The following is a 26,321-nucleotide window of genomic DNA, read 5'->3' on the forward strand; positions in this document are numbered from 1 at the left end:
AGGGGTAAATATAAATTAGGGGAATGGGTCTGGGTGGGCTACTTACTGTTCAGAGGGTCAGTGTGGAATTGTTGGGCCAAATGGCCTGTTTCCATACTGTAGGAACTCTACTCTTAAAACCATGGGAGTACTTGCTGCAAATGCAGAGAATTCATTTTACATCGATGTGTTCAGACGTATGCAGAGTTCACAAATTTGCAGAAGACATGAACGAGAGGATAACGGAGCGCATTGTTTATTCAGACACTGAAAATAGAGTAATATTTATTTTAATTAATATACTTGACCGATTTATTGCAATGTAGCGATCGGAAGGAATCTGCTCACATTAGTTAAGTGTGACAATCATTTAGATTAGATTTCCTGCAGTATGTATCGGGCCATTTGGCCCAACAAGTCCACACCGACTGTCTGAAGACTAACCCATCCAGACCCATTCCCCTACCCTATATTTACCCCTGACTAATGCACCTAACACTATGGACAATATAGCATGACCAGTTCACCTGCCATGCACATCTTTGGATTGTGGGAGGAAATCCACACAGACACAGGGGAGATTGTGTAAACCCCACATAGGCAGTCACCCGAGGCTGGAACCGAGCCTGGGTGCCTGGATCTGTGAGGCAGCATTGCCCACATTTACTTAGACATCTGTTAAAGCGGGCAACTCCAGACAGAAGCATGTTTTCAATTCATACGTTTTTACACATTTTCGTTCATTAAAAGCAGTTAACAAGAAAATGACCTTGCCCTGATTCCTTCAACAGAAATGCTTTCCACACTGGAATGCAGTATTGACTTTATGCAGCGCATGCAAAATCTCCACAGTTCAAGGAACGTTTGAAGAATATGTAAAAATAGTTTAGAGAATAATCCATTTCCTCCGGATCTGTGCTTTTATTGGCGATATTTCCCACCTCAATAATTTTGTTAAATACAATGACTTATTATGTTTATTAACTCAGTGGTTATTTATGTTCATTGTGAACACATTCTTGTTCACATTAATCCACTGGTTAGTTCCTCTGATGAATGTTCAATTACAGTGACGTGAGGAGTTGAGCAATGTCTCCTCTAGGATTAAGTCTGTTGTACAGTTTGTTTCAGTGCTATCTCTGACTAACTTGTCAACGGTCCTGACCATTTGTAAATTGTCCAGTTTGGATACCTGAATCTCAGACAGTTCAATTTCATCTCGCGCTTCAAAACCACATTTATCGACCAGAAATACAATATTCGATTAGGTGCCTCAGAATTGAGAGCCCTGACTAAGTTGTTCCAATCAGAACATACGTTTCAGGAACAAAAGGCAGATAGCAAGAGTTTTGAAATTGGTTGTTGGCAATAAGAGATATTTGATTGAGTGAGGCAGAGGGAAATATGCTGTATATTTTCTTTATGCCTTGGTTATGCAGGACATGTTTCGTGACACAATGTAGAATCATACTTTTTTTGCATTTTATTATTTGAAAACCTATTATCAGCTTTTAATGTCACTGGCAATGGTCATATTACACTTCAAAACATTTTAATCTTTTTCAAACTAAGTAGACCGTCTGGTGCAGCAACATTCACAGGGGAAAGAGGAAGGGAGTTTGAGGTTGGAATCCAGTGACAGTGAATTGATGGCAATGCAATTCCTAGTTTTATTCCTCTATAGTTCCCACAGAGTTTGAACAATTTGAAGCTGCTGTCAAAGTGTTCTTGGATAAATGTTGAAATGTTACTTTCATTGTACAGATATTCTGGAACAATCCCTGGTTGTTGGAAGGTGTTAATAACTAACATGGTTTATGTACTGTCAAACAGGTGGGCTTTGTTCTCCGTGATAATGTCGAGATCATTGTGTTCAGGTCTGTTGTGATGTTGTCGTAGTGTCCCTGATTCTGTGTCAGGTGGCCTGTTAGAGAGGTTAGTAACACCATCTCTTATCAGGTTACTTCAGTGCAAGAAAGCAGATTGAGATGTTTGGGTGTTTGTTGGAATTCCACTCACAGAGGCCAGTGAAATCTATTCAATCACTGTCCTGACTTGTGTCTCTTAGATATTAAACAGAATTTTGGTGGTTAGCAGCTTTTTTCAGATCAATATTTGTTCACAAGCTTTTGGGCATCGATGGATGGGGTTAATGGAGTAAGTGCTCAAAGAAATCCCAGCTTTTGACTTGCTGTTCTAACAATATCATTTATAACTAATCCATAATGAATCATTTTCGAAGCATATTTGATGAGATTATGTTTAGGCTGTTTTACTTTATATTAAATCAGTGCTGTAGCTGAATTTGATTGTTCAGTACAGTGTGGGTTCCGCTGAATCCAACACTTGCAGCAGATGGAGATAGCTTTTCAGTTGGTCTTCAATTGCTATCTCAGACCATCCAGTACCTCTGCCATGAATCCTTTTTCCAACAGGAGTCAAGCCAACGTAATCACTGTTTATCTCAACAGTTTGAGCTCTTGTATCAAAAACATGAAAACAATTTGGTGAAGAGGGTGGCTCTGGATGCGAAAGGTTAACCTTGCCTTCTCTCCACACGAGCTGCTAGACCTGCTGAATTTCTTCAGAAATTTATGTCTTTTATTTTGGTTTTGTAGCATTTAAAGTTTGTTGTTTCATTGAAAAAAGTTCTGTTCAATTAAACACGTTCTTCAGAGAAAAGATGCATTTGAACAAATTGCGAATGTTCAGAGATATTAAATATCAGAGAATCATTGAATTTGAGCGCCCTGATCTCGAGCTGTAGTTTCACAAGAAACTTTTATGAGGTAACAACACACTCCAGAGTGCACTGGCTGCTGTAATTGGGTGGAAGTTGTTTTGATCACTCAAATAGAGAATGTCAACGATCCCGTTCCAAATAATCAACAAAAGTTTTTTTTTAAAAGCATATGTGAAATAATTAATTTGTTGAAATACTTTAATAAAAAGTGTTCACCGCCAGTGCTGGCTTAATGACTGACACAATGATAGGAAGGTAGGAGCAAGAGAAGGGCACTCAGCCCCTCGAACTGTTCCACCACTTACTCAGATCATGGAGCATCTGTGAGCTAAATCCACAGGTCTCCCTTTGGTAAAACTCTTTCACACCTTTGATTAACAAGCAAAAACTATCCCAGATTTACTGATTCCATTGCCCATAACAAAGGGAGACACCATTTCTGAAAGACATTCCTGTGAGTACTGTGACACAATGAGGGTGAAATTAATTGCTCATGAAAGTAAACTTTAAATCTCTGACAATTTCCAATTGAAACATCCCAATCATCATATTTCATTAATATAACACTATACTTCCCTGAAAGAAGGAAATATAATGTGTGATTGCCTTGCTAAAAATGAGGGATGCTTGATTCCTATTATATGATTAAGAAATAGCTCTGTTCATTCAGTGAAAATACAGTCAAATCACACAAAAGGAAACCATGTCATCTTGTGTAGACACACAATGCCTCAAATAATTTACAATTCTTCCAGTGGTTGTTTGAATCTCTAGACAGGTGTGGAAGCATCCAGAGAGCCCCTCTTCACCAAATTGTTTTCATATTTTTGACTTTTTATATCGCCTTGAGAAACCAGTTATCATCAGTTTATTTGAATTGCTAAAGTTTGTGTGGTATTAGCACATTCACAGCGCTGTTAGGAAGTGAGTCCCATGGCTGCGATTGAGGAAGAGGAAACGGGCAGGGAAATAGTTGAGAGTCAAGTTGAAGTCTGATTTGGAGGAAAGCTTTCAGGAGAAGCATTTACATGCATGTGCGCCCTTATCCTCAAGGATCACAATTTTGGAACATGCTGCCGAAGGGACATGTCAGCATGCAAAATGGAAGCTTAAGAAGGCACCTTGACTCCTCCAGAAGGCTATTCCATTCATGGGATCATCATTAATCTTGCTGCTCACCAGTCTTCCCAACACACCGATAACATTGAACCTGATTGTTTACTGTTCAGCAAAAGAACGGTGAACCTTTGGAATTCTCCACCACAGAAATTGATTGAGGAAAAAACATTAAATGATTTCAATAAGGAGATAGATTCCTTCAATCCTTAAAAAAATGCTACAGATATGTGGGAGAAAGTGAAACAGGCGACAATATTGGTTGAAAGCCATGAAAACATTGAATGGGGCATGGTTTGTAGGTTTGTAAGTTTGCACGTAATGCCAAAATTGGTGGTATAATTGGCAGTGAAAGTTATCTTGATCAGCTGGGCCAATGGGTTGAGGAGTGGCAGATGGAGTTTAATTTAAATGAACACGACGTGTTGCTTTTTGAGAAGATAAATCAGGTCACAACTTACAGAGTTATTGGTAAGGCACTGGATAGTGATGTTGAACACTGAGGACCCTGAGGGTTCAGACTCATAGATTCTTGAAAGCATTGTCTCAAAATACCTGGTGTGTTGAAGGTGTTTGGCACATGTAACTTCATTGGTCAGAGCACTGGGTGCAGGAGTTAGGGCTTTATGTTGTAACTGTCCAAAACATTGGAATGAACTGCCAGAGGAAGTGGTAAATGCAGAGATAGGTCCAACATTTAGAAGACATTTGAACAGCTACAGGAACAGGATAGGTCTGGATGGATATGGGCCAAAGGCAGGCAAGTGGAATTAGTTTAATTTGGGAACTCTGGTCAGCATGGATGAGCTGGACCAAAGGAACTGTTTCTGTGCTGTACGACTTTATGACTCACTGAATTTATGTTGGAGTAGGCTCAAAGTTGGTAGGTGATGAGCAACTGAGGGGCTAGATTGGGCATGTGGGAGAGTTTCCGCTGGTAGGCTGTGAGGTGTTGGCTGGCTGCTGGGTAAGCTTGCATGCACTCTGTCTGGCAAGGTGGCATCAAGGTAAATGGTAATGGGCACAGGATAATTTGTTCGAATTGTGCTTGGTAGGTGAGGGGTGTTTGAGCTGAAATACAGGAGGTCTGTCTTTGCCAGGCAGGTTTATGGAGAGGTGGGCAGGATGCCAGGCTGGTTAGTGAAGAGGTGGGCAGAGTGCCAGGATGTTTCGGGGTGGAAGGTCACTGTAATGAAGTGACAGGTGGACGTGTTGTCAACATGCAAAGCTCGGAGTCTGGCAAAATGGTCGGTTGTAAAGCACAGATGCGAAAGGAGCTAGGATGCAATGTGCACAGGTTGACTTGGGTAAGATGAGAGGTCAGTGATCAAGGGCTGAGGTCATGTCCTGGGTAGTGGGCTTTTGTCAGAGGTTGTGAAAATGATGGTGCCAGGTCTAGTCAGGGCCAGATTCACCATGGGCCAGGTGCAGGGCAGCAGGAGTGTAAATGACTGAAAGGAATTGAGATCATATGTCCACCTGGAATCTAGAATATAGAACATTACAGTGCAGTAAAGACCCTTCATCCCTCAATGTTGCGCTGACCTATGGAACCAATCTGAATTCTATCTATCCTACACTATTCCATTTTCATCCATATGTTTATCCAATGACCTTTTAAATGCCCTTAAGGTTGGCGAGTGTACTATTGTTGCTGGCAGTGTGTTCCATCGCCCTACTACTCTCTGAGTAAAGAAACAACCACTGACATCTATCATCTATGTCCTCTCCTGCTAGCCATCACTATTCAAGGAAAAAGACTTTCACTGTCCACCCTCTGTTTATCTTTTAAGTCTCAATTAAGTCACCTCTCAACCTTCTTCTCTCAAACAAAAACAGCCTCCAGACCCTCATCCTTTCCTCATTAAACCTTCCCTCCATACCAAAAAACATCCTGGTAAACCTCCTCTGCACTCTTCCAAAGCTTCCACATTCTTTCTATAATGTGGTGACCAGAACAGTACAAATTACTCCCAAGTGCGGCCACAACAGAGTTTTGTACAGCTGCAGCCTAACCTCGTGGTTCTGAAACTCGTCCCTCTATCGATGAAAGCCAACACAAAGTATGCCTTCTTAACAACTCTATCAAACTGGCTGGCAACTTTTAGGGAACTATGTACATGGACAACGAGATCTCTCTGCTCAGCTACACTACCAATATGGATTGCCTTGGATTTGTTTCGTGTGATTGGGGTTGTGTGTTCCGGACATGATTGGGTGTATAGCAGAGTAGGGTTTGTCAATGTGAGTGGAAATTTAGGTCTAGACAGAGTAAGTGCAGTGGTTAGTCTGAAAGATGAGGTTTGGTGGTGAATTGTGTGTCAGTTTGATAGTTACTAAAGTTAAAGATTACTCGTTCATTTCTCAAATCATATTTACATAAATACTCAGCTGTAACACTCCAAAGTCTCTGAACCTTAATGGTCCTCCATTTTTCAGAGGCCTCCAGAATTCAGATAATTGTAAATTAGATGTTTCAACTAACAGACAATTGGCATGAGTTCAGCCGTGACAGCCCTCCTCCCCGTCCCAGTGCTCAGCTCCTGCCTGTGCTGCTGCTGCAGTGACCTTCCTCCCAGATAGAACATATTGCCTTGCATTGATAAGTGAGGAAGGATCACTGGACCTGATTTCCAAGTATGGGGACAGCAAACACGAGGGGACACAACTTTAAAGTGAGGGGAGATAGGTATAAGACAGATGTCAGAGGTAGTTTCTTTCAGAGTAGTAAGGGTATGGAATGCTTTGCCTGCAAAGTTAGTATCGCCAAGTTTAAGTACATTTAAGTCATCATTGGACAGGCTTGGATGCTGCCTGAACTGCTGTGCCCTTTCAGCACCACTAATCCAGAATCTGGTTTCCAGCATCTGTAGTCATTGTTTTCACCTAGGCATATAGACGTACATGGAATAGTGTAGGTGGGATGGGCTTCAGATTAGTATGACAGGGCAGCGCAACATCGAGGGCCGAAGGGCCTGTATTGCGCTGTAATGTTCTATGTTCTATGATTCACTCTGACTTCTCTCCGGGGGTACTGCCAGCTGGTGGGTCTTTCCAGCAGCACGGTACCTAGTGGGGAAGCACGCTGGTTCCATGGTTAGCGCTGCTGCCTCACAGTGCTAAGGACTCGGGTTCCATTCCAGCCTCGGGTGACTGTCTGTGTGGAGTTGGCACTTTCTCCCGATATCTGTGTGCGTTTCCTCCCACAGTCCAAAGATGTGCAAGCTTGGGGAATTGCAAATGTTGTGTTTAGTGATTGGGAGGTTAGGTGCATTAGTCAGGGTTAACTGTAGCATAATATGTTAGTGGAATGGGTCTGGATGGGTTACTTTTCAGAGGGTGGGTGTGGACCTATTGGGCCAAATGGCCTGTTTGAACACACTGCAGAATTTCGATGAATCTGCATTTCCTTGGTTTGTATTTTGTGAAACTTCTCTGCTCTTCACAGCAATCCAGTGAAAGTGTCAGTTGCTGAGATCTTCAAATAGTTACTGGGGTGGGATCAGGATGTTCTTCTTCCTAAATTATATGGCAATGGTCAAGGTCGAGGGCATGTTTCTAAAGAGGGAACTAATGATCATGATCAGCAACTGTTAGGAGACAACAATAAACTCCAGTTATGCTGTAGCGCTAGAATACTGGCAAACGTTTACAGCTGAGGATACATTTGAGTAACTGATAAGGTAAAATGAACAGAAACTAACATTCTCAATTGGTCATTCTATGTAGAGACACCATCTCCCCCCACGCTTTATGTCCTGGTCTCCTCCTGTCAGGAGCACGACACCGGTTCTGCGATCTTTGGTTGTTTGGCGATGGACTATTCCCCTGACGTCACCAAGGTAACCTGGAAGAAAGGAGTGGAGCTAATCACGACTGGATTGAAGACTTACCCATGAGTGAGAAACAAGAAGGGAACCTACACCCTGAGCAGCCAGTTAACCCTGCCAGGGTCAACGGCAGGTTGCTCCAGCAAAATCTACTGTGAGGTTCAACACAGCGGGTCACACAAGAGCAAAGAAATGCCATGTCCAGGTACGTGTTGTGGGAACTGAGATAAACAGAGCATCTGGGATTAATATGAAGAAGGCATTATTTATAACCGTTTTCACAGAATCACCTTATACAGCACAGGAAAAAGGCCCATTGATGAACCCAGTTCACGCCTATCAATAACAGCCACCGAACTATTCCAGTCTCATGTGCCAGCACATGATCCATTGCCTTGTGTGACTTGCCCTTGAAAGGATGCATCTCAATAATTCATACTTCTTATGAGGGGCTCCGTCTCGACATGACTTTTAGATGCTGAGCTCCAGGCTAACCCCACCCACTGTTTGATTTTGTTTTCCCCTGAGATCCACTTGGAAGCTCCTGGCCTTACCTTCACCCTGTGCCCCTGAGGCATTGATCTCTCCATCAAGGGGAAACGTTTCATCCAGTTTACCCTGTCTATGCCTAAAGTAATTCTAGACATCATGATAATCTACTACCTAATTCTCCTCTGCTCCAAGGAAAACCCCTGTCTATCTAATCCAGTTCCATAACTAAAACCCTCCAACCCAAGCAAGATCCTGGAAAATCTCATCAATACTGCCTTCAGTGTAATCACATTCCTTCGATAACATGCACACAACGCTTCAGTATGGCCTAACCGGTGTTGTATTTAGTTCCAGTATCATCTCCCTACTCTTCATTGTCAATGTTTCGGCTCATAAAAGAAAATATCCTCTCACCTTCTTAACCTCTTTATTCAGACGACACAGTACTATAGGGGATCGGTGGGTACATGCACCGAAGATGCTCAGTCCTTTCCAGGGTTCCACCATTCAAAACGTCATACCTCACAGATTCTTCTGCCGAATTACACCACCTTTCATTTATCTAGATTAATTTCCATTTGCAACTTCTCTTCACATTCAACCAACCCTTTTATATCCTCCTGCAATCTAAAGCCATTATGCTCGTGACTTACCAACATGACAGTTTTCACTTCATCTGTGAATTCACTGGCTAATCCTCCTAAATTTGAGTCTTAATCATTGGTATGTAAGAGAAATAGCAAGGAAATCAACACCAATCCCTACTGAACACCAGGAGACATAGAGTTCCAGTCACACAAACACCCAATGACTATTATCCCCTGCTCCCACCACTCACCCAGTACTCGATCCAATTTGTCAAATTAACTCAGATCCCATTGACTGTGATTATAGCTATCATCTGGACATCGAGTTATCTCTCTGAAAACTACTATCAAATTGTTACACATGACTTCCTCTCAATAAAACCGTGCTGAAAAGTGTTGATATATCTTCCAAATGAAGACTAATTTCACTTCTCAATAGTTTCCCCACCACTGAGACGAGCTTGACAGATCTGTGTTTTCATTATTTATCCCTTCCTTCGTCCTGCATGACAGTGCAACGTTGGCTGATCTACACTCAATTGGCACAACTGCTGTGGCCAGACAGGAATTCTAAATTATTGTCAGCGACCCAACTATTTCATCCTTTGCATCGCTCAGCCGCTTGGTATACTTTTCATCTGCCCTGGAAATATAACCACTTTTCATTCAGCAAGACAACACAGAACATTATGTCATGTGTCCTAATTTCTGAAAGTACATCACAACACCCCTCCATGTTTTCTGTCCCCACATTGTCCCTCTTACTAGTGAACACTGACACAACACATTCGTTTTGACCACAACCTAATCCTCCGGCTCCACTCCAATAATAACACTTAATGGGCATTACTGTTTCCCGAATAATTATTTTAATTATGATTGAGCCTGTAACTTTTAAAAACTATTTTCCTTTATTTTGGCTGCTATTATTTTCTCATGGTTCCTTTTGCTCTTCTAATTCCTTTGTCTTTCAAACTCCCCCTTGCACGTTCCGTACTCCATACTAATTTCTATCGTTTTGAGATTTCAGTATAGACTGGAAGCCTCCCTTATTTCTCTTTATCTCACCCTCCATGCCCTTTGGTGTCCAGAGCCCGCTGCATTCCTGATCTCACGCAGTGGCTTCGTGGGAAATGTCCTCCCTGTGATTTTCCTATCTCTTTCTTAAATGTGTCACACTGCTCTGACTCAGATTTACCAATAAATGTCAGCTTCCAGTCCACTCTGGTCAAGTCATTACCTGATTTTACTAAAATTGTCCTTCCTCTTTTCAGAACTTTGGGCCAATTTCTATTCCTTTGCAGTACAATCTGAAATCCAACTGATTTACGATCACTGTCTGCAAGGTGCTCCACCATTGATGTTTTACCCACTGGGTCGACTTCATTCCCTAAAGTTAAGCTCAGGTTCACCCCTCTCTTATAAGATCTGGATTAAAATTCTCTGTATTAAACACATACTTTGTTAAAATATTCTCCTGGGGCAGTTTCAGAATTCTGCTCCCTCTAAATTTTTGACAAAATGAATATCCAAGCCTATGCTGAGGAAGTTAAAAACCTCTTTTCTCATTCCCCTGTTTAATTTACATTTCTCTGAAATTTGCCCATGTATGTGCACTTGGTCTTTTGGACCTATAGTAAGGTCTATCGTGCTCTCCCAGTAGTTATTTTTGCTGTATTTTGGTTTTGAAGTACTGTCCATTTGACTTTGTTTGAGGAGGTACCCATGATTTCATTTCTCTTTACAGCCTAAAATACTCTTGTCAGAATTGCGACAGAAGCAACATTCTGTACCGCACACCCCGCCACCTCCCACCTCCCCCCTCCCCCCACCCCATCCTTTTCCATCTTTCTCTGTCTCGCCTGAAGTCACTAACTCCTGGAGTATTGAATAGCCACTCCTGCCCGCCTCTCAATATGTCTCTATGATAGCAACCGCATCATTTCCTCATTTATGCCGATAATTCATCTGCCTTGTTCATCAGACTCTGTCATTAAAACGAATACCATTCAACGTTGCTATCTCCCTTCTGATGTTACCGGCATATAGTTTCTATGCCTCCTTGACTCACATGTTGTGTCCTACAATTTTAGCATTTCACATTGTCCTGCTGATCTTTCTGTGTGGATCCCAGCTTCTCCAGCACTCTGCACAATTATGATTCTTGTATCCATTAACCACAAGAAACCTTGATATATGAGAACTGATTGTATTTGTTATGAAATTCGTCATATAACTTATGCAATGTGTTTCCTAAAGATCCTCTCCCACCAACTCTTCTCCTAACTGTGAGCTTCAGTGAAGAAATTGCAAGCAGCAAGTTTGCAACCATGTCTGTTCAATCATCGATTTCCATCCGAAGTCAATCTCCGTGAGTTGGTTGAAAAATGGCCGACCCTTGGATTCTGGCTTCTTCACGTCTCCCGTGAGGCAAACGGGAACCTCTCGGTGACGAGTCGGCTGATGGTCCCTTATGGTGAATCGTTCAACAACGCAGTCTATACCTGCCAAGTCACACATGGAGGGAACATTCAAAGTAAAAACATCACCACACTCCAGGGTAAGAGACACATACTGAGAGAGCTACAAATCACTCTAAACTCTGATGTGAATCAAACACGCTAATTTATCAGGCATAGTAAACAGCACGGTACAGCTTCTCGTTTCCCAACATGCCACGTATCGCATTTCAGTTTGAGTGTGACGTTAGCGTTGCTCATGACTCAACATTTTTGCAAGTCAGAAAAGCATGTTTCCTCTCTGTTGAAGATAGATATATAGACAGTGAGCTTTGTTAAATAGTTTGTTGCCTGATCATGCTGGGAGAGGCATTCAGAGTGCTGAATCCTTGCCTGGTAGTCGCTTCAAGGATAGGTTTTGGGTGGAGGGGGGATATTGGAGAGATATGTGATTGAAACATAGAAAATACTGAGAGACTGAGGTCGAGTGAACGTGGAATAGATGTTTTGACTGGTAGGCGAGACGAGGACCCAAGGGTACATTCTCTCAGGGTCAAAGGGGCACCGTTTAGAACTGAGATGTGGGGAGTAATTTCTTCAGCCAGAGGGTAATGAGTCTGTGGAACTTTTTGCTGCAGAGGGCTGTGGATGCCATGCCATTGTGTGTATTCAAGCCAGAGATAAATCGGCTCTTGTTTAGTATGGGGAGAAGACAGTAGACTGGCTTTAGCCCGAAACATCGATTTTCCTGCTCGTCGGATGCTGCCTGACCTGCTGTGCTTTTCCAGCATAATTCTGATCTAAACTCTGGATTGGCCGAACAGCCTTATTCTGATCCTCTATCTTATGATGTTGTGGTCTCAAAATGATGTGGTTAAAATATGCAGTGACCTTGAAACGAAATCAAAATGCGTTCATTGATTCATTCCCTGCTCAGGAATGACCTGTTGGCCTTGGACATTGTACGACATCGATTTTTATCTGTTACTGAGCTCTAACTTCATTGATGGGATCAGACCACAGACCAAGTGGGTATCACATTTGATGAACTGGGATAGTCGTGATCTCACTGAGGTTCTTTCAGATTCTCTCTGAAATTGGTGGATGAGGCAGGAGAATAAATTCTGGTAAGAATGCTACAATAGAGATGAATGAAGTAGGAACTAGAGACAGGCTGATTTAGCATGTTTTGGGGTGGCGATGTTTACACAGTGAGTGGTGGATGTCTATAAAATTAGTGCACATTACCATCGCATTTGTAGATTAATTTAAGACACTTTTGTTTGTTTGTTTTTTCTCCCCACTCTGTGAAGAAATTTAAAAATGTAGCTTGGTAAATAAAGTGAAAGTACAGACCAGCCATAAACTAACTGAAGGGAGGGAAAGACTTAAGGAGATGGGTGTCCTTCTCGAGGTCCAATGCTGCACTCAATGTCTTGTTTTCAGATCTACTCCAAGCAGAGCTCACGAGGAAGAATGACATTAATTAGAGAATGACATCGCACCAATAACGCAAAGTATTTTTGATCACGTTAAAAATAATGATCAGAATTTCCATGGCTGTTCACCGCTCCTGTAACATTTTAGAACTCTGTAAAGAGAATAATTATTATTTATTATAATTTGTCTAAAGTTTGGGATGTTATTTGGCAGTCAGCGTGACCAGCAGCACTTGCACCTCAGGGTTATGAACATGGAAATGAACTCATTTTATTCAGATTACTCTTGTCACAAGTATCAATACATGGTCTTAAGTGAGAGACAAACTCTGAAAGAAAGGTCATTCCATGGGTATCTTCGATGATTTTACTTTTTTCACAGGTTTCACTTGTTACAAAGCCAGTATTCTTTCGGAATAATTAGACAGGGTATGTCATAGGTAATCACAAATGCTTTCAAAAATCAAAATACATCAACAATAGTAAGCATGGTTTCAGCAATGGTTGGAATTGCCATTGTGAAGGTGGTGTCTTCACCCTGTGAAGAAGTAATCTGAAGATTGGCTGTTTGTTTCATAAAGGGGCATTTTTAATTGACTTTGATTTTTGTTTCATAGAAGATAGCGAGTGCCACCCTAACACCGTTAAACTCCTCCCACCGCCAGTAGAACAAGTCTAACTGGAGGCGACGGTGACGTTAACCTGCGTTGTGTCCAATCTTCCTTCTGGAGTCAGCGTGACCTGGAAACAAGAAAAGAAGCCTCTGAAATCAGAGATTGCTGACCAGCCTGGACAGAATCCTGACAGCGTGAACAGCAAATTAGACATTTCTACTGAAGCCTGGCTGAGTGGCGTTACTTTTGAATGTGTGGTGTACCATCAGAATCTACCGACTCCGCTGAGAGACTCCATCCACAAGGGGAAAGGTGAGCCGTGAGATTAAAACACAAAGGATCCCATGTGTAATCCAGATGCAGTTACATCAATGGTAGGCTTTTTTATTAATGAATAAACACCGTTGGGAGTATTAATGATGAATCTGAAGGCAGGATAGCTAAGTAGCTGATTAAGAAAAAGATGGACCAAAGGATATTGTATTCTGATTTCGTCAGATAAAGTGGGAAGAAGCCAGGGTTGTGACGTCACCGTCAGCAATGACAGTTGGACAGAATGCCCTTGTTGTGGGCTGGAAATATGGAGGCAACTTTCACATTAAACTTTACTTTTTTTACTGAACAGAATGTGTACCATACTGCTGCTTTAGAAAACGAAAGTGAATAAATCCGAAATTATAAATGGTGTATTTTAATATTTAGTGAAATTAGATTAGTTTAGATTACCAACAGTGTGGAAGCAGGCCCTTTTGCCCAACAAGTCCACACCGCCCCGCCGAAGCGCAACCTACCCATCCCCCTACATCTACCCCTAACCTAACACTACGGGCAATTTAGTATAGCCAATTCACCTGACCTGCGCATCTTTCGACAGTGGGAGGAAACCCACGCAGACACGGGGAGAATGTGCAAACTCCACACAGTCAGTCGCCTGAGGCGGGAATTGAACTTGGGTCTCTCGCGCTGTGAGGCAGCAGTGCTAACCACTGTGCCACCGTGCCACCAATTGCGATATTGGTTCAGGATTTTTTTGGTTGATTTATATTTGTCTCAAATATTCTGCAGTGATTAATCCGCTGGAGCCATCAGTGTTGGTTCTCCTGCCATCAACAGAAGATATCTCCGCTCAGATGTTTCTCTCCCTCACCTGTTTAGTGAGAGGTTTCTCCCCCCGAGTGATCTTCATCAAGTGGACAAACAATGACAAGCCGGTGAATCCCAGTAACTACAAGAACACCGAGGTGATGGCGGAGAGTGACAACATCTCCTTCTTCATCTACAGCCTGTTATCCATTACAGCAGAGGAGTGGGCCAGCGGTGCTTCTTACTCCTGTGTGGTGGGACATGAAGCGATTCTATTGAAGATCATGAACAGAATTGTCGATAAATCCAGCAGTAAACCGAGTTTCGTAAACATTTCACTTGCACTGATGGACACTGTTAATTCATGTCAATAAAAATCTCAAAGTTGCATTTAATAATTCAGCAGAAGTAATAAAGTGTTTTTTTTCTTCCAGTTATGAGTTAACTACTGAATTGTTTCCCACTCTGACTTCCATCTGTGTAGTTAAAGTGGATTATTAACAGGTCTAGGACGATTGTCTTGTGCAGTTAATGTTCTCTGCTCAGATACATCCTGGGTCAGAGACAGAGTAAAGCTCACTCATTACAGGATTCCGCCAAGTACCTTATCCATCCTAAATCCCTCAGTGACAAAATCTGACAATGTCCATTTTATGTTAAGGTAGAGCACGAGTTTTGAACTTGGTGTTTTTGATTCCCCCGATTGGACATTCTTGCAAAATTCATGTCAGTTTTAAACTACGACATTGCACCAATTGGAAATGTAAATTTAAGATACTTTAAAATTAAATTTGATTGGAACATACCAATCGTAAAGAGTACAGAACAGTTTGAATGTAACCTTTGTTTCTGGGGAACTTCCAGTGATCTTGCACCAGCGCATGAGTTGACAGAAGGTATCTTCACTTTCACACGAAAGAGAATCGACAGGTAAGTTGTCGTGGAGCAGAGGGGAGAGGAACGTTGAATGGTCTGTCCTCTTGCTCCCTGTGCAGAGTTTTCATGGTAGATGTCCTCTGTAATGTAACCCAGTTACGAACAGGAACAGTCAGCTTCTTGCTTACTGTCCAAAGATTTAGCATTTCCATGCAAAATAATACCGTTGAAGCATGTTGGACACGCTTGGCTCTTTTAACAAATGATTAACATTGATTCCCATAATGCAAAACTGGTGTTTGCATCATCCCAGTTTGAATTCCATAGTTTTGTCTCAGTTTTCTGGAGCACGTGGCATCAATTCTGGTATTTGAATACCTGATATCATTTCGTTTCAAATACAGAACACAAGTACACATTTTCTAATAAACCTATTCAGAAATGTTATCTCTGTGGCAGTGGGGATTTGAACTCACGCCTTTTCTCTCAGAGACAGAAATTCTATCACTGCAACAGAAGAGTTGCTCATAAAATGCTTATCTCTCCACAACGATGGGAAACTGTTCCTACAACACCAAGGTCAAATCGAATTGTGGGCAATCCATTAAAATTAGGACAATAAATTAGAATAATAAAAATTGCAGTCTGGTATAAGAACAGATACAGAGAGATTATCGCAAATACACACGTGATGACACATATACGGGTTCTCATCTAAAGACACACTCAAATGTGCATATAGATAAGATGTCACACACGCATACTCGCACAGAGCCACACATGCAAGTGGTACTTGAACACTCACCTAAGCTCATACAAAAACTCACATACACCGAAAGAAAATCATTTGCACAAATGAACAAGGGTACATAACCATGAGAAACATAGACACACGCTCACACACAAATGGACATGAATACATATATATTCATGCAGCATAATGCATACAGACATACACGCATGAACACACAGATACAAATTTCAAAAAAAATGTCCTCGCACATGTCAACTCACACAGGCACTTAAATGCACAGAGATAAACATTAATACCATTATTTTCCCATTTTCAGAGTCACAAACATACGATGACAGGGCAGCTTAATTAGTTATTTTTAAACCACATTGATCAGCATGTATACAATATCACACGTACACACAAATTCAGAGTCTCACATGCAGACACACAAGTGCATAGATCAACAAATAGAGGGACGTTTATTAAATAAGGATAATGGACACAAGCATCAGCAAGCATCCACACACAATAACACAAACAAGCTTCTCAGGAGATGGTTTGGGAAAGATTACCACACAAGGAGACATCATCATATAAATATAAACATCCATCAAAATATAACATTGCACGCTCACATTTATTAAGCATAAACATGAAAATAACCTAGCTTAGATAGGATCTGAACCAGACACATAAGCACACATTTTAGATAGCACTAATGAAAAGTGAACACTCACAAAGACATTACAAGAAAAGCATAGGCAGCAACGAAGTGATATATTAGCATGATGATGCTTACACAATGTTAAAAGACCAAAAGTTAGGTGCACAAACACATTAGCACACCAGCAGTAAAGGAACAGGAATATGTCTATTCACGCACAGACTCCAACATGGGCAAGAGTGAAGTAAGAGACTCTCATAACCATAGACACAAACATTAAAGAAAAACCAAACACACCAAGCAGTAGATCAAATAAATTAAGTGACACATGTACAAAAACTTATTCCTAAATATACAGACCCTACAAACAAAAACATGAAGCAATGTCCTGACTGTGATGTCATTTATATTCACAATTTGCCAAGCAATTGGTCACCAATACATAAAGATGAGAATCACATTTGAACTTTTATTCAGTGATGGCCACAATTTTCAACTAAAGTGCTGTCACAGCCTATATTTAAAATATAATGATATAATTAAAATAATCATTCGTAATAAGCATTCCTCAAATATTAATATCCTTAAATAATAGATTCAAAGAAAAATAATTTAAAATGCTCTGACATGGACAATGAAGAAATAACATGTGCAGTTAGTTATTTTTAATTTGTTGCTGAGAATCAACAATGCACTAATAGATACAGATAAGAGTTACATTTGAGAAATACCTGACTGCTTAATGAAGATGTAATGGTCTCTAATTACATGACTTGGATGCAGATCGATTGATCTGGATCAATAAACAATCTAAATGCGTTCTCTCGGGTTTATATTCATATATTCAATAGATCGCACTTGGATTGAAGACTTTGAGGATGATAACAGCAACATCTGGACAGCTGCTTCCACGTTCATCACCTTGTTCTTCCTGAGTATTTTCTACATCGCTGCCGTCACTCTGGTGAAGGTGAGAATAATCACATCTTTCTTACGCCAAGCAGCCCAATATGTTTTGTGAAATCTCTAAGTGTGCCATTGAATAAACATTAAATCTGAAAGTCCCTGATCATAAATATCTGCATTATTGCTTTATCTCTCTTTTCCAGGTTGAGTGAATGAGTTGTGGACCCCTTTGATTTTCCTGATCTGCTTATCAAGGTCTCTGAATTCCCAATCTACAATCTGTCCTGTTGCTGACTCGAACAGCGAGATTACTTCAGTTTATCAGCGTGTGACTGAGACAATTATTGATGGATTTTAGTTTTTACTTTGATATCTTTGAGATGGTTGTGGTTGGAAGAATTTGTAGCTTCCCAGTTGTTTGAAGTCCATTTGTTTTGTTTTTATTTATTCCTTACTCAGAATGGTTGCCTACCCTTTCTGATGAGCCTTTGTATTCCCTTTCTTGTGACTGTTACTGATATACAGAATATTCCCAGCTCACAGCGCAGGAGTTCTCATCTCAATGTGGCATCCAGCCATTATATTCACTTCTGTTAGCTTTTACATCAACTTTTTGGATAAAAATGCTTTCTGAAATGGTTAATAAATCTCGAATGAATATGCACTAAACTTGGGTTTGCTTAATTCTCTCTTCAAGGCCAGTCAGTAATAATATATTTTCCCACATCCTACTTCTTTCCCAGCCAAATACTTTCACTTATTCTGTTTGGTTGTGTTTCATCCAGTCATTTAGTTTAATGCTGTGCTACCATGCAGCCCACTAATGTAAATGCATCTTTCACACGATATGCCTGATGGAACACTCCAGAGGCAGAATGATTAGAGAACATTTCCTCTTATGCACAAAGGGTCACGACCTCGGGCTACCTAATGATACAAATGAGGAGCTTTGCTTCACCAGAAGCCTATAAAAGGCAGGCAAAGGAACTTGAAAATTTACTCTGCCACTGTCTAATCTAAATGTACTCCCAATGTAGGAACAGCCTGGGTTAGTAATGCAGAAATCACCACCTAAAGCGCCCAACGAAACATTCATCAGCCAGAAATGTCAACGTTCAGTCAGGTATTCAGACACAACACGTGCAGAATCCAAGGGCGGATTCTCAGAACTGGAGTTTTCTCACACATAAGTCTCATGGAGCACGATTCTTGGCATCTATTTGAAACACCACACCTGTCAAATCCCAGGGAATGAGACTGAGATCTATCTGAGACAGGGATATTACAGAACAGCAACCCTCACAAATAATAAATCAGAGGTCGATGTTGATCAGGCAAAGCAGAGCTCATGAGTAAATATTCAGCCATTGGGATCTATATGACGCAAGACTGAATTGAGAACCAATCATAGCAACTGTTCACAGAGTCTGGAAACTATCAGCAGAGGAGAACATTCTCAATTTCTCAGAGTCGGTGAGGTATATCATCCCGGGAATAATGTTGTGAATCAGTCACGCACCCAATCTCATAACTTTGCATTTTTTCAAAAACGTGGCACCTGAAACTAGATGCAACATTGCAGGTGAGACAAAAGACTATTTTATTTCAGTTTAACATTATTGCTTTGTGTTTGTTCTCTACAGCGTTATTAATGAAGTAGGGTTTATTTGCTCTTCTGTCCATGTGCAATGGTACATTCCCTGATTTGTACACACGGTCGATCCTCTGCTCCTTCACCCCTTTGGGTTTACACCCTTACTATTGTATGTTCATCTGAGTTCATCACAAAACAAAGAAGCACGTCACACCTCCCTGAGACTGAGATCTATCTGTCACACCGATATTAATGAATAACAATCCTCAAAAATTATAAATCACAGGTTGATTTCAATCAGGGAAGGCAGAGATCAGACGTTCTGGAAACCCTGCTGCTTTCCATGTCCTGTCCCACAACCCCTCTGTCAAACTTGATGCTCTTAGCTGTTCTTCCAATATCCTAACATTTTACCCTAAATTGCTATTAATATTTTTCTGTAATTTTGCATTATATACCAAAGCACAGGGTGAAACAACAAGGACTCCAAACTCTGAACTCTGAGAACGTACACAATAAGGCAACCTACATTTTGAAACGGCAAACACCCGTTAACAAATGGTTGACAAGTACAAAACAGCGGCTGAGATTAACTTGAAATCATTAAAATTAAAGGAAACTCCTCTAGAGGTACAGCGGTGTAGGCGAGACCTGGGCAGACAGAATGGAGATTGGTTTGTAAAATTCTTGTTTATATCCAAAATTTTCATTCCACACAATGTAACCTTTTATTTCCCATCACCCAAGTCACCATAGTATCTTTATTTTCAGCTACTAACCATAACCAGTAAATTGAATAATTTCTTTTCAAAGCCCCTCCCACCATCAAAGGTACGGCCGAAGTAGGAAGAGCTAGAAGGAGATTGGAGTCATTTTTTCTTGTGGTGAAACATTACTGCTGTTCTAACACAAGGGATTTCGGAGGGATGGTCCAGTGAAGCTATGTGGAGGGAACTCATAAATAAGAAGGGCATGATTAATTTGATGCAATTGTAATAGTCCCCCCAGTCGTCAGAGTGAAATTGAGTAACAAATATGTGGAGAGATCTTATTTAGACATAAGAATAATAGGATTGTAATAATAGCAAATTTTTAAACTTCCAAACATAAAGTGGGACAGCCATGGTCTTAAGAGCTTGGATGGTGAGGAATTTGCTAAGTACTAAAGTCAATTTTCTTCATTAATATTCAGATTTAACTACCACAGAAGGAGCAAACCTGACCTACTCTTGTGATATAAGGCAGGACAAGTGACTGAATGGTTAGTAGGGGAGCTTTTTGGGGCCGAGGTCATAATTTGATTAGTTGTAAAATATCTACGGAAAGGATTGGCATTACATATGTTAAAGTTCTTAATTGGACGAGGGCAAATTTTGATAGTATGAGACAAAAACTTTCAAGGGTTGATTGGAGTAGACTGTTTGCAGCTCAAGGGACGGCCGGCAAGAGTGAAGCTTTCAGAAGTGAGATAACGAGAGTTCGGAGGGGTGATGTTCCTGTTAGTGTGAAGATAAGGCTGGTAAGAGGAGGGAACACTGGAGGAATAAAGATATTGAGGCTCTGGTTCAGATTAAGAATAAATCGTATATTAGATATAGATAAATGAGATCAAGTGAATCTCGAAGAGTACAAGAGGTGCAGGGACATTCTAAAGAGGGAAATGAGGAGGGCAAGAAAGGAAAATGAGGTAGCCTTGGGAGATAGTGTTAAAGATAATCCAAAGAGATTCGACTAGTACATTAAGAGCAAAGGCGTAGATCATAGAGTCATAGAGATGTACAACTTGGAAACAGATCTTTCAGTCTCACGTGCCCATGCTGACCAGATATCCTAAACTAATCTAGTTCCATTTGTCAGTACTTGGCCGATATCCCTCTAAACTCTTCCTATTCGTATACACACTCAGATGCCTTTTAAATGTTGAAATTGCACCAGCCTCCACCGCTTCCTCTGGCAGTTCATTCCATGCACATCATCCTCTGCAAAAGTTACTCCTTAGGTACTTTCAACTTTTCCCCCTCTCACTCTAAATCTATACTCACAAGTATAGGTTTAGATGAGACTCCACCCACTTCAGGGAAAAGACCTTGTCTATTCACCGTATCCATGCCTCTGATGATTTTATAAACCTTTATAAAGTCACGCCTCAGCTTCCAACGCTCCAGAGAAATCAGCCCCAGCCTATTCAGCCTCTCCCTATATAACTCTACATGGCTGTGAATAAATATATGCCTAGAGGGATGGCTTTATAAATCATGTTGCATTTTATATAAATGCTGTTTTTTATTGTCAAAAAGTTTAAAATGGAGGATGGGTGCCTTTTCAATTTCATACCAGTAGCACAGAAAGACCTGGGGAAATAAACTGCAACAAAAAAAAATGTACAAAAAGTTATTGCACTATGGATAATCTCGCCATATCATTCGTGTAAAAAATAATTCCCTGTTTTGACCTTGCAGTTAATAGAGTCTATTAATTAGTCCTGTTTTTGTAATAATTTTCATCTGTCATTCTACATTTAGTTGTTACAGTTAACGTGTGGATTACTGCATCTCTCTAATAATTCAACACAAAATAAAGTAAATGCAAATTAAATTTAAAAAATAGCAATTCAATGACACCAAATTGGAAAAGAATGTTGAAACGTAACCAATTCTGAGGACAACAAGAGATTGCAAGTGATCATTAATTAATTTACGTATGTTCAAATAATTAGCAAATGAAGATCCACAGAGATAAACGTAAGGTGTTACATCTTGGTAGGAATAATGTGCAGGTCATTTATCCAAAAATGCACGTCTAAGTGAGGGAGACAAACAAAAGGCTTTCAGACAATTACGTCAGTCACTAACAATTTCACCACAGGTTCCAAAGGCCATAAAAATGCAAACAAAGCTCTAAGCTTTATCTCTAAGGGATAGATTCGAAAGTAGGGTCCCTATAAAAAATTGGTTGACTATAATTAAGAGAATTGCTTGCAGTTCGAGTTGACATATTATAGAATGTATGAGAGAGAGTGAAGAGAAGATTTTTAAAATGCTACGCAAGTTTCTGGCTGTGTATATCAAGGAAGAATTGTTGTGCTGTTCAGTTCTGTCTTGAAAAGAAGGCTGACAGTTCTAAAATAATGAAAGGTTTTGAAAAAAGAAAGTGCAGAGAAAACATTTCACTTTGGGATAGAACATAACGAGAGGCTGTCAATATAAGATGGTACCTCAAGAAATCCAAAAGGGAATTCAGAAGAAACCTCTTCACTGAAAGAATGATGAGAACAGGGAATATGTGATCAGTCGGAATAGTTGAAATCAATAGTTTAGATGTATTTCAAGGAAACTAGGCGAGCACTTGGAAGGGATGGGAATAGAGAATTACAATGGGCGATTTAGATGAGGAAAGATGTGAAACACCTTGAGTGGAACATAAGCACTGCATGGACTGATTGTGCCAAATGGTCTGTTTTTCCTCTGTAACTCTATGTAGAAAATCACCACTGTATGAAACAAAAAGTGTATTAAGAACATCTAGAAGAATTATAAAGTTTCTCACAAAAAGTCTCACGTATTCAGCACTGAATGTAAATGATTTTATCACATGGCCACACTTCACTATTTGCTTGATAGCACTGAAACAGCAGTAATCACAGTACTCTGACTAGGAGTAGGAATAACCCATTGTCCATGCACCAATTGGGGGAACTTAATGAGTTATTAATGGCCTCAGGAGGACCGGCCAACCTGGTCCTTGGCTTCTTTCACTCACTTCCACTGATTTCCAGTTCCCGTAATGGTCGCCACCATGGACAGGAGACTGTTCCAGTATGCAGATGGGATACCTTGTTGTGAGCCATGAGGTACTTCATTGGGATGGACATCCTGCAGGCGTGTCTCTAGGATGCAGGAGGAGGTCTCCCACACATTGAAGGACCCACCTACTGCCAGCATTGGCGGGAACAGACTCTACATTGACCACCTGAGTGGCCATCCTTTCCCGAATTTGGGACAAATAAAATACTACGGAGGTGGAAATATGAGAGCCACTGAAACTCCTTCCTTCCCTTATCATCTTCCACCCTATTATCCACCTAATGACCTTGCTGCCTGTCCCTGGGGCTGATAGAACCCAGTCCCATTCCAATATTCAAGAACATGAAGAGCTGGCAAACTGATCAACATTAATAAAGCTTAACACAAACAGTTCTGACCTGACTGTCAAATTCTAAAGTGTAGCTTGAGATGAGTTCAATAAAAATGGCAGAAGTACAGAAACAACCACTTCCATCCATCAGAAACAAATTTCTGTGAATGGGAACGGGTGGTCCGCTATTTGGAATGGAGCAATGAGAAGTTAATTTGAAAAGTTAATGAGGAACAGCAATGTTTTGTGTTGGACGTGTGCACAGTTTGAAGTTGTTTGCTGATTCAGTTTTGTTAAAGGTTTGGCAGATACATTCCAATTAGAATCGATTAAATCTGCCAAAGTGGACATTAATACTCACATTCATGAGATGCTTTAACATAGAACATAGAAACGTACAGCACAGAATAGGCCCTTTGGCCCACGGCAGTGTGTCGAGGTTTAATCCTAATGTAAAATATAATAAAAAAAACTGCACACCTCTTAACTCACTGCTAAACATTTGCATGTCCAGCAGTCACTTAAATGTCCCTAATGACTCTGCTTCCACCACCACCTCTGGGGATGCATTCCATGCATTTACAACTCTCTGTGTAAAGAACCTACCTCTAACGTCTCCTCTATACCTTTCTCCTAATATCTTAAAACCAAGACCCCCTTGTACCAGTCAATCTTGCCCTGGGGAAAATTCTCTAGCTATTGACTTTATCTATTCCTCTCATTATTTTGTATACCTCAATCAGTTCTCCTCTCTTCCTCCTTCTCTCCAGAGAGGAAAGTCTGAGCTCATTCAACCTTTCTTCATCAGGCAAGCCCTGCAGTCCAGGCAGAATCCTGGTTAGCCTTCTTTGCTCCCTCTCCAAAGCTTCTATATATTTCTTACAGCAGGGTGACCAGAACTGGACACAATAGTCCAAGTGTGGTCTCACCAGGGACTTGTAGAGCTGTAGCAAAACCTTGCTGCTCACAAACCAGACTTCCCCGTAAATGAATGCCTAAACATAATATGCTTTCTTAACAACCCTCTCCACTTGGGTGGCAACTTTGAGGGATCTATGTACTTGCACACCCAGATCCCTCTGTTCCTGCACACGGCCAAGAATCCTGCCTTTAACCCTATATTCAGCATTCGAGTTCGACCTTCCAAACTGGAAAAGGATGCACCGAATGCCAAACAAGAGAAGGTTGTTGGCATGTATCAGAAGAGTTAGGACCAATGACCAGAAACATGAAACCGGCTTTTAAGCAAGCTTTCAAAGTGAGAATGAGTACCAGAGGGCATCTGAGGAAGTTTATCAATAAAGTACATCTAACTCAGGGGACTTGACCATACTCATGGACAAAAAGGTAAAAAGCAATCAGAGAACCAAAGGGAACAAGAGACAGCGTGGATCAAGCCCTTGAAGAATTTAGCAATAGACATAAGTTTAAACTCAATACATTAGATGATAATGAGCCAGTTAAGATAGAATATAGAACAATACAGCACAGAACAGGCCCTTCGGCCCACGATGTTGTGCTGAACATTTGTCCTAGCTTAAGTATCTATCCATGTACCTATCCAATTGCCGCTTAAAGGTTACCAATGATTCTGACTGATCTCAGTCCTTTCTCTATGAGCACAAGTTTAAGGTTACCAGTCTTGTCCAGGCCAGCTTTAAATGGTACTTTTATTTGCACTGTGCACATCTCCTGATTTCACAAGATATCTTAGTTTTGTAAATGCAATATAATGTATTTTCCACCGTTTCAGCAATTCATTAAATAGAAGTTAACAGAAATAAACAACTTTCCAAAGCTGTCTTTCAACAGCCAGACTGATACAATATTCAAAGAGGAGCTGCATGTACAAAGTGGACTTGTCAGGGGGTTAAATCATTTCAAATTCGAAACCTTTATTCCATTTTAATCATATCAGCTGGATGCTGGATACTCCATTAACAAAAGGTTCCCATATTCCCATATTCAAACAGTTGTTTGCAAATACAGCAATTGGGTATAGCTGTAAAATAGGACATGCTCTTTTTTCTATTTTCCTGTCTTGCATACATCAGGATAGCTGCAAGAATTTTGACATAAAGGGAAACTACATTTTACACTGAACAAGAAAAGAGTTCTGATGCTTTGGAAAGTGCACAATGATTGATTGAGATGTCCCCAATGGAAATGGACTGGTCAGATGGTGCCGGACAGTTAACAGCTAAACTTTGTTAAGTTTGCAATTCGTGGGTTGCCTGAGTTGTCAAAGTATTGCCCTGCCAAATGAATCAGAGAATGATCATCACCAATTTATTCGAATCACAACAAGCATTGGCAGTTAACTACCAATCATCACCTGGTCCATTCTCCATGACTTTACCAATCAGCACTCATTACCCAGACAAATTAAATGCTTTCTCCCTTCCCATTGGTATTCTTGAGAGTGTCCTGATAAGTACAATACTAAATACTTAATTTAAAAAACTTTATTTTCATCAATACTCAAATTTCCACGTTGTACCAGCTGGCACAGGTGAAACGTAACTATAATGTATCAGGCCTACAATGAACTGGTAAACTTCTGCACTGGTCTCAGAGGAAACCCAGCAACAATGTCCTTGAGGAGATATTACTTTGCCTTTGATCCTTTACAGCAGCAATTTCAAAGCAATTGAGGAACAGGAATAAATAGAAACAAACCACATGCACATACACACAGCACACTATTATTTAAAGTAATAGAGAGAAATTCTGCACGAGTAGAAAAATTAATTGTTATTCTGAATAGTGAATATGGCACCAAACGCACCCTTGTGATAATGACAGTTGGAAAATCTAGCCGACATTGGTTTGTAGCAGTTGAAGAGTTGGTGATTCTGTTATAGGCCCCGCTCAGTTCCTACACCAGTATGTGACCATTGATTCAGATTGTTTTTAAAGGCAGATATCAATATGCAGTTGCACAGTGGCAGGAGCACGGCTCTCCTATGGACAGCACTAAAGAGATCTCACACACATTGGCTCTTTAATAAAGAAATGGGGCAAACCTCAGAGACAGGGAAATGTAAATAAATGAAACACTAACAAGAT

At 40.7% G+C, this 26,321-nt stretch overlaps 1 pseudogene; it reads left to right on the plus strand.

Moving 5' to 3' along the window:
* The window catches only part of LOC140489023 (Ig heavy chain C region-like), a 36,880-nt pseudogene extending 22,140 nt beyond the window's left edge, over positions 1-14,740 (plus strand).
* The last annotated feature ends 11,581 nt before the right edge of the window (positions 14,741-26,321 follow it).

This window comes from Chiloscyllium punctatum, chromosome 18 (assembly GCF_047496795.1).
Source record: "Chiloscyllium punctatum isolate Juve2018m chromosome 18, sChiPun1.3, whole genome shotgun sequence".
In the NCBI taxonomy this organism is placed as follows: Eukaryota; Metazoa; Chordata; class Chondrichthyes; order Orectolobiformes; family Hemiscylliidae; genus Chiloscyllium; species Chiloscyllium punctatum.